Source organism: Dioscorea cayenensis, unplaced genomic scaffold (genome assembly GCF_009730915.1).
Source record: "Dioscorea cayenensis subsp. rotundata cultivar TDr96_F1 unplaced genomic scaffold, TDr96_F1_v2_PseudoChromosome.rev07_lg8_w22 25.fasta BLBR01002016.1, whole genome shotgun sequence".
In the NCBI taxonomy this organism is placed as follows: domain Eukaryota; kingdom Viridiplantae; phylum Streptophyta; class Magnoliopsida; order Dioscoreales; family Dioscoreaceae; genus Dioscorea; species Dioscorea cayenensis.
The window spans coordinates 6074-14979 of NW_024088407.1; the positions used below are offsets into that span (position 1 = coordinate 6074).

Sequence of the window (8906 nt, forward strand, 5' to 3'; positions counted from 1 at the left end):
TCGCACCCGACCAATGTCTTCGCGTTTGAACCTTAGCAAGATTTCCTCCAAAATCGGTGCATTATGATCCACATTGGCTTCTTTCCTTCATACTCAGCCTCACAACCCTACCTGCACAAAAGTAACATAAAAACACACATGTTAGTGTAAAAATCTGAGAAAAGTAATGCTCAACATAAGGAAAGAATGCTTCGCATTCATATCACACAAGCACTTATCAAGTCTCTGGTTTGGAAACCTGAATGAATGACTTAGAGAAGCACTTGACTAGATTTGTGCAATCTGCAAATACAAGGTTTGAATTAGTCGAGGCTACACATCGCAACCACACTGCCTCTTTGCATAACCTTGAAAACCAGGTGGGGCAAATTGCGAAGTCTCTCTCTGAAAGGCCACATGGAAGCTTGCCAAGCAATACAGACACCAACCTTATAGAGCATGTGAGGTTGAAGGTAGGCTTTCGAGTGAGAAGCCAAAAGAACACGTACCCGAGGTTATAGAGGTAGAAGAGGGAACAAGCAAAGAGAAAGAGGTGGCACCCCCACCTTTCAAGCCAAGAATCCCTTATCCCTCTAGATTGAAAAATGACCAAGGGGATGAACAGTACAAGAAGTTCCTGAGTTTGTTCAAGCAACTCCACATCAATATTCCTTTTGTTGAGGCATTGGCCCAAATGCCTAAGTATGCAAAGTTCTTGAAAGACTTGTTGACTAATAATAGGAAGTTGGAGGAAAGTGCTTCAGTGATTTTAGATGCTTCATGCTAGACAGTATTGCAAAATAACATGCCGAACAAGAAGAAAGACCCGGGAAGCTTCATCATTCTGTGTAATATTGGCAATCTAGGTGAGGAAATAGCATTGGCGGACTCAGGGGCCAGTATCAACATTATGCCATACACCTTCTTTCAAAAGCTAGGCTTAGGCGAGCCTAGGCCTACTCGGATGATTTTGCAACTAGTGGACTGAATAGTGCGACATCCAAGAGGCATCATTGAAGACGTGCTTGTCAAGGTGGACAAGTACATTTTTCCGGTTGACTTTGTAGTGGTAGACGTCGATGAGGATGCGGATGTACCTTTGATACTTTGGAAACCGTTGTTACGGACTTCCAAGGCATTGATTGACATGGATGGCGGAGAGCTAACTTTGAGGGTTGGAGATGACAAGCTCACATACCGCCTTGCTGAAGCCATACGGCATTCTCTTGATTTCGATGATACTTTATACTTTCTAGACACTACTGATGAGATTGTTGATGAATAAATGCAGGAAATGTTCAATCCGGACCCATACGAGGGTTTGTTCGACCAAGAGGAGGATTATGAAGAAGTAATGATGCTTGGTTCGACGGAAGAAGTACCATCTACCCCGGGGATCTTGAAGAAGGTGATCCGGAAAATGAAGAGGGCTAGGAGACACCACCGGAAACACTCCAAGGCTATTGGAGACATCAGCAAACCGAAAGAGTTGGATGAACCATCGCTAGGTGGTCCAAAGCCCGATAATTCACCCTCTATCCTCAAGAGACTTTGCACATCATGCTTTCAAGTCATAGGTAAGAGGGCAACCTTCATCTATGAACCCCCGTGAGGTAAGACAAGGTACGTCAAGCTTAGTGATGTTAAACAAGTGCTTCTTGGGAGGCAACCCAAGTGTTTACTGTTTTCTTATCTTCTAGTTTAGTTTGTTTGCATGAATAATTTGTTAAGTGTTGGTGTCTTGATTTTTAGATGCTTGTGCTGAGATTTTCTTGTTGCTTTGAGTATTCATCGTGTGTTTTCATGTGGAATTGGCGAAGTTATAGTGTTTGAGCTTTATTCCATGTTTTTCACTGGTTCAACTTGCATACTAGGACAGGCTCTGAGTGTGTAAACATGTTTAGAAACTTTCTGCAGAGCCTGCAGGTTTTTCTAAGGCATCCAGAGAAAACGCACGGGCGTGTGGAATTTCAGCACGCCCGTGGATTTGTATTGCGAGCTCATCCAGAGAAGGCACAAGGGCTTGTGGCTGCCCCTGTGAACTACCATGCGAATATCGCACGCCCGTGGGTAATTTCCGCACAGGCGTGTAATTTCCTGCAGAGTTTGTCAAATTATCCCGAGAGTGCACAGGGGCGTGAACTCGCCCCTGTGGGCGATCTTGTGAAACTTGCACGGGCGTGGGTAATTTCCACACGCCCCTGCGAAACTCTGCAGAGGAGTTCTCTCCATCTCGAGAAGCCACAAGGGTGTGTGATTACCCCTATGAGCTGGGCCTGTGAATGCCCACGGCCGTGCAGAATTTCCGCACGGGCGTGTGGAACACTTAGTGATTTTTCTCGGATTTCCAGAGAAGCCACAGGGGTGTGCGGCTGCCCCCTGTCGGTCTGGCGCACGGGTGTGTGTATTTTCCGCATGCCCGTGCGAGAGAGTTCAGAGTTAGTGAGAGTTTTTCCCGAGAGCGTCCAGGGGCATACACCTGCCTCTGTGAAGCTCTCCTGTAGGGGCGCACGGGCGTGGGTAATTTCCGCACGGCCCTGTGGATGTATAGAATGCCAAGAGGCGCGAGTTCTTTTTAAAGAATAGTCGTTTCTCTTCTCCCTCACATCCTCCATTCGTCTGGGAGCACTTTCACATCAACCCCCAACCTCCTAGCGCCGATTTGGTAGGATTGTTGCAAGGTTTTTCGGCTGATTCGTAGTTCTTTTACTTTAACTCGTCGGTAAGCCCTATTTATGATTTCCTTCATCAATTCATGATTTTCATAGATGAATCTGGTTAATAATTCTTCGTTTCTTCAATTAGAAAGATGATTTATGTTTAGAACGAAGTTAGAAGTATTTTTAAGTTGTATTTTTGGATTCGTGTGGCGCGGCCGTGCGGTTTTCACGCCCCGTAGATCCACACTGGCGTGCGGAAATTCCACATGACCATGTGGATTTCTGCAGCGTTAGTTTATCAACTTGTTTGATCGATTTCATTTCAAATTTTGCAGATTATGGCACCTCGGTCAAAGAAGCAAGCTGATAAGAGGCCGTGTGAGTCATCCCCTGACCCTGAGGGCATGAGTTTTGAGATTCCAGAGCATCAGGTTCGCTATGAGCGCTTGTCGAGACTCCGGTTCGGACAGAATCGATTCCTGGACACGAGTATATTGAGAGATCTACAGTAGGGAGATGAGTTCGCTGATGAGGTCGAGGATCTCGTTTCAGCAGGTGGTTGGCGGCAGTTATGGACGATTAGAGAGCCAGCCATTTGAGAGTTTACACTGGAGGTGCTATCATCATTAAAAATTGATAGATCCTACGCGAGCTTCGACAGTTTGGCCATCATTCAGTTTAGAGAACTTAGACCCCACCATAGCTTGAGCATCACTTAGTTTTCAGTTCTGCTTGGCTTGTATGAGGAGACATTCACAGACACTGAGGAGTACTGTTAGTTACCGACTGATTATCCCGGAGCTTTGACCCCGCAGAGAGCTTACAGGGCGCTACGTGGTCAGGGTCAGTACGAGCCGGGGGTGTCCAAGGCCACGTGACTTTCCCGACCTACATATCGATACTTACATGTCATCATGAGCAGATCGGTGAATGGCCATGGTGATAGCACTGCCGTTCTGAGCCGGCGGGAGTTTCTATACTTGTACTCGATGGTGCAGCGTGTACCGATTCACTTAGGACACATCATGGTAGAGTACATCAGACATCAGGGGTATTATGCTAGACTGGGAGTGATCTTCTCAGGCCCCTACATTACAAGATTAGTGTTGGGCATGGGTCTCTTGGATTTGATTCGTGGGGCTGAGAAGAAGAGTATACCTAACCCCCTGAGTTTAGAGACACTGAGATTGATGGGCATGGTCCGTAGAGTTTGGACATGGGTTAATGCGTTGGTGCTACCAGCTCCAGAGATAGCTGTGGGTGAGGATAATCATGCCGAGGCTTCGCAGCCTGCTCCCCCACCTTAGTCAGCACCGATAGAGATCGAGGCATCTTCGGCGGCAAAGGACGCTCCCCCCGTACATATGTTTTCACCATCTCTAGCCCATGATCGCTTTGAGAGGCTCGAGAGTGAGGTGGGAGTGGTACGGACAGAGGTAGCTGAGGCTCTGGCAGAGATTGCCGAGATTAGGGCTACTCAGGCCACTCAGTACACAGAGTTCATGGCATGTTTCGTTGTATTACAGCAGATCTTAGAGCGTGACGTCACCTCCTCATTTGTCTTGCGACCGAGGACTCCTCAGCCCCCTCGGCATCTCCTACACCCCCATCTCCTATAACAGCACTGGAGGATCCACCTTATGTTTTCCCACCACCAGCAGTAGCAGAGGAGCCGACAGAGCGTGACACCGACATTTGACTTTATTTTTCTGTATTTTCTTTATTTTATATTTTATTTTAGACTTGTTCACTCAGAAAGGATTCTCCTTCTGAGTTTATTTTCATTTTGTATCTCGAGTTGTATTCATTGTCTATCTTTTATATATACTCGAGTTGTTTTTGTTTTATTGAGCTTCACTGAACCCCCTCGTGTATGCATGCAGATGGTCTTGTCATCATGGGAATTGTGACTTTGTCATGGGCACGGCCAAAGTGCTTTGGCACTTGACCGTGTGAGCTTCATAACCTGTCGTAACATTACTTCCAAGGACTTAGCTCCATCAAACGCGATACTAGGAGTCAGGGGAGTATTGTTTTTATTGCTTCTCCCATATATATTCTTCATTGATATACATTATGAGTGAGCTTGCATGTGTACATTGGGGACAATGTACAACTTAAGTGTGGGGGGGGGGAGAGTTTCATAGTGCACATATCTTTTATATTAGTTTTGAATGTTATACATGCTCACATAGCCAATGGCGGTTTACCTTAGTTGCAATGATTGTATTCTTGAGTTTATGAGAATTTTTAACATTCAATGTTTTCATGCTCTAGTTCTTGCTTGAATTTCTAGGAATTTTTACCCAATTGATATTTGCTGCACTACTCACTCTTTAAACTCTTTTGGAAACTCATGTTTGATATTAAAGGGACTAGTTATAGTTGTGTTTTGTGTAAAAAAAAATGAAAAATGAAAAGAAAGAACAAAATAGTTTTATTGTTTATTTGTGCTTGTTGGGTGCAAAGAGCTACCACCTATGAAGTATGAAGCTACTCTCATAAGTCGGATACTAGTTATGCCCTAATGAGAGAAAGAGCTATTTCATAGGATGAGTGAAAGCTACCACCTCGAAAGTGTGAAAGCCACCTTAGCGGCCGCTTTGGAAAGGGCTACCTTAGAGGATGTGTGAAGCTACTACCATCTTTGAAATTGTTGTCACTTTTGCAGATAAATATGTCTCTTGTACTTAGAACTTTGAAGAGTATACCTTGTGTTGTTTTGAGTGAGTTCACACACGTACACGATTTCGGGTTTGTTGTCCTTTTTGATTGAAGTTTATAGGTAGAGCTTTGATTTTTTGTATTTAATGTTGAAATTTCCCTCACTTGTAGAATGCTCTCTCTGTACACTTTGGTGAACCTAAGGCCAATCACTTCCAATATTTCCTTCATCTATGCACAGAATGTTTAATTTTTGCTTGAGGACAAGCAAAAGATTAAGTGTGTGGTAGTTTGATAAGTGCTTGTGTGATATGAATGCGAAGCATTCTTTCCTTATGTTGAGCATTACTTTTCCAGGGTTTTTACACTAACATGTGTGTTTTTATGTTACTTTTGTGCAGGTAGGGTTGTGAGGCCGAGTATGAAGGAAAGAAACCAATGTGGATCATAATGCACTGATTTTGCAGGAAATCTTGCTAAGGTGCAAACGTGAAGACATAGCTCAGGTGTGAGATGCTATAGTGTCTGCCAACCTCCTCGTATTTGAGTTAGCACAACCATTTGGAGGGGCACAAGGGTAGTCACTCAAGCATTCTGACTTATACACATAGAACAAGATCTCCACCAACTTCTCCGTCATTAAAGAAGCAAAGCGATCAATGACGTGAACATGTGCCCGTTTGCGTCACCTCGATGAAAGTATGGACTTGGGAAGTATTTTAGGATAGGTACTATAGTAGAGTACTGTAGGAAAAGTACTGAAGCAGAAATATTCACAGCCGGGCGAAAATCACAATTCTAGAGAATCCATACGGGCGTGTGGAAATTACCCACGCCCATGTGGAAATTCAACATGGGATTTGAAAAATCCACAGGCCCGTGTGGTCACCCGATTCCAGCCCAATTTAAAGCCGATTCAGCACCGATTTCAGTATTCTTTCTCTATCTTTTCCCCAACTTGAGAGAGGGTTTCAGCTAGGGTTTTGAGAAGTATTGGCTAGGGTTTTGGAGAGATTCTACGGCTCCGACATCGTCATTCCTTTGCAAGAAGGTTGGTAGGAGAGCTTCCTTCGACACGTATCCTATACCGGACGAGGGAATCCTTGGACGACTAGTAGAGGACTTTTCAAAAGACCATCGACAAGACTATCGAGGGGATTTCTCTATGGATTCATTGCTTTTATATTCTATTTCTTTGATTGTACTTAGCTCCATGGAGAGCTAAACCCCTAGTGGGTACTTTGGTATTTGTGAACCCTAGGATGTATTTGTTTCATTGAATCTTTTTATTATGCTTTCAATTAATTGATGTTTAATGTGAGTTCCAACCTTGAATGCTTGATTATATGAACATTTCCCCTAGAGAGACACTAGGGTTGAGAGTTCTTGTTGGTAACCTTGTAAGTGAGTGACACACCACGAGCGTTAGACAAAGCTTGGTTGGAGAGGGTTAAGAGGGTGAGTCAAGAGGTACAGGAGCGTCCCCTTTCCGCTCCGGTGTGATAGATTCTACCTCTGTTCCTCGAGTTCTTTGCGGCCATAATAGAGTGAATGGTCTAAGGGATGAACCTCCGTTGGGGCTTAGTTGCGTGTGCAACGGAGTGAAGCGTTGAGGTGATCTTAGTATCTAGGGCTTAATTGTGGTTAGGGACTTTGCACCTAGACCAAAGGGTTAGGTTTATAATTAGGAAGAGATTTATCACTTGGAATCCCTAGAGCTCATTGCAACTCTATTCGAGTTCGAGGTTGAGAGGTTATCTAATCTCTCCTCCGGGACATGTATAGAGTTAGCCATAGTTAAACTTAGATTTGGGACTATGTATTTAAGGATTTCCACGACTCACCATTGCATTGATTAGGAAGCATAATAGAGGGTTCTTGCTCTTGAAACAATTGTCCGAGGCGGAGCATTATCCGAGTACCCCATCTTTATCAATTGCCTTACCTCCTCCTTTACTCGTGCTCTCTTACTTGTTGTTTTTACTTTTGAGAATTGAATCATTGTCACCCTTATCACTACTGATTTTCCAGATAGCTAAGAAGCGGATTAAGTGTTTTTATTCCCTACTCCCTGTGGATTCGATACCCGCTCATCCGGGATTATTACTTCGACAAACCAGTGCACTTCTGGGATATACGCAAGGGGAACTTGTCAAGTTTTTGTCACTGTTTCCGGGGAGTAGGCGTTTAGGAATACTTTGCACTTTGTTTTCTTAGCTATTTCACCATACATTCTATTTTGTATCTTCTTATTCTATCATCGTTCTGATTTCTTTTTCTTTTTTTTTGGGTACATATCCAGGTTATCACCCGAGGGAATCCCTCAATATTGATTGAAGGAGATCCTGAGCTTGAACGTACACTTAGAAGAAAAGGGAAAGAGCCTGTGCAAGAACAGTGTAATTTAGCTCAATTGGAAGTGGAAGAATCTGAAAACAAGGTAGAACAGAATGAGAAACATCGAACATTATCAGATTATGCCACACCTTCAGTGTTGGGACATAGTTGAGTATTGTACTGCCCCCGATTACAGCTCAGAACTTCGAACTGAAGCCGGCATTCATCCACATGTTTCAGCAATCCGCACAATTCAATGGTTTGGCTGATGAAGATCCAAACAATCATATAGAGAGCTTTCTTGAGGTGTGTGATATGCTGAAGATAAACAGGGTGACGGATGATGCAATCAAGTTGCAAGCCTTCCCATTTTCTCTAAAGGGGAGAGCGAAGCAGTGGCTACACTCATTACCTAGAGTGTCAATTACCACGTGGGAGGATATGGTAGGAACTTTTCTGGCACGTTATTTCCCTCCCGGAAAATCAGCAAAGCTTAGGAATGAGATCTCATCCTTTATTCAGTTGGAATTGGAGTCTCTATTCGAGACATGGGAAAGGTTCAAGGAGCTCCTGAGAAAGGGCCCGCAACACGAATTGGCGGAGTGGATGATTGTTCAGACCTTTTATAATGGTTTGAACCCGAGTACAAGGCAACTCTTGGATGCGGCAGCAGGAGGTACCTTAGGTAGCAAGACCCCCGATGAGGCCCGTCAGTTAATTGAAGAAATGGGGTTAAACAGCTACTAATGGAATGCTAGGGAGAAGAAAAAAGTGGCTGGTCTCCGTAAAATAGATGCGGTAACTTCATTGCCGGCTCAAGTGGAAAATTTGAGTAAGAAGTAAGATCTTCAAACTTCAAATAGAGTGGCGGCCATGATTAATTGCACCGGGTGTGGTAGAGGACATACTGCCTCTGATTGCCCGATCTCTATCGGTGATGTTTCTTCGGTGGAGAACATTAATTTTGTAGGTAATGGCATGAGACCTCAAGGAAACCCATATAGCAATACCTAAAATCCAGGTTGGAAGAATCATCCCAATTTCTCATGGAGTAATCAGGGTCCACAAAAGGCTATGGGGCCACCGGGTTTCCAACAACAACAACAAGCCCCTCAAGTGGAAAGCACAGCCTTGACAAGGTCCCCTTGTGTATATCCCACAAGTGCACGGGTTTGTCAAAGTAATAATCCCGGATGAGCGGGCATCGAATCCACAGGGAATAGTGAATAAAAACACTTAATCCGCTTCTTAGCTATGTGAAAGATC

At 44.2% G+C, this 8906-nt stretch overlaps 1 non-coding gene across 1 annotated transcript; it reads right to left on the minus strand.

The window, feature by feature from the left end:
- Positions 1-8129: 8129 nt before the first annotated feature.
- LOC120257326 lies at positions 8130-8236 on the minus strand. The gene has a single exon (XR_005535644.1). It is a non-coding gene; the product is annotated as a small nucleolar RNA R71 (small nucleolar RNA).
- Positions 8237-8906: the final 670 nt, after the last annotated feature.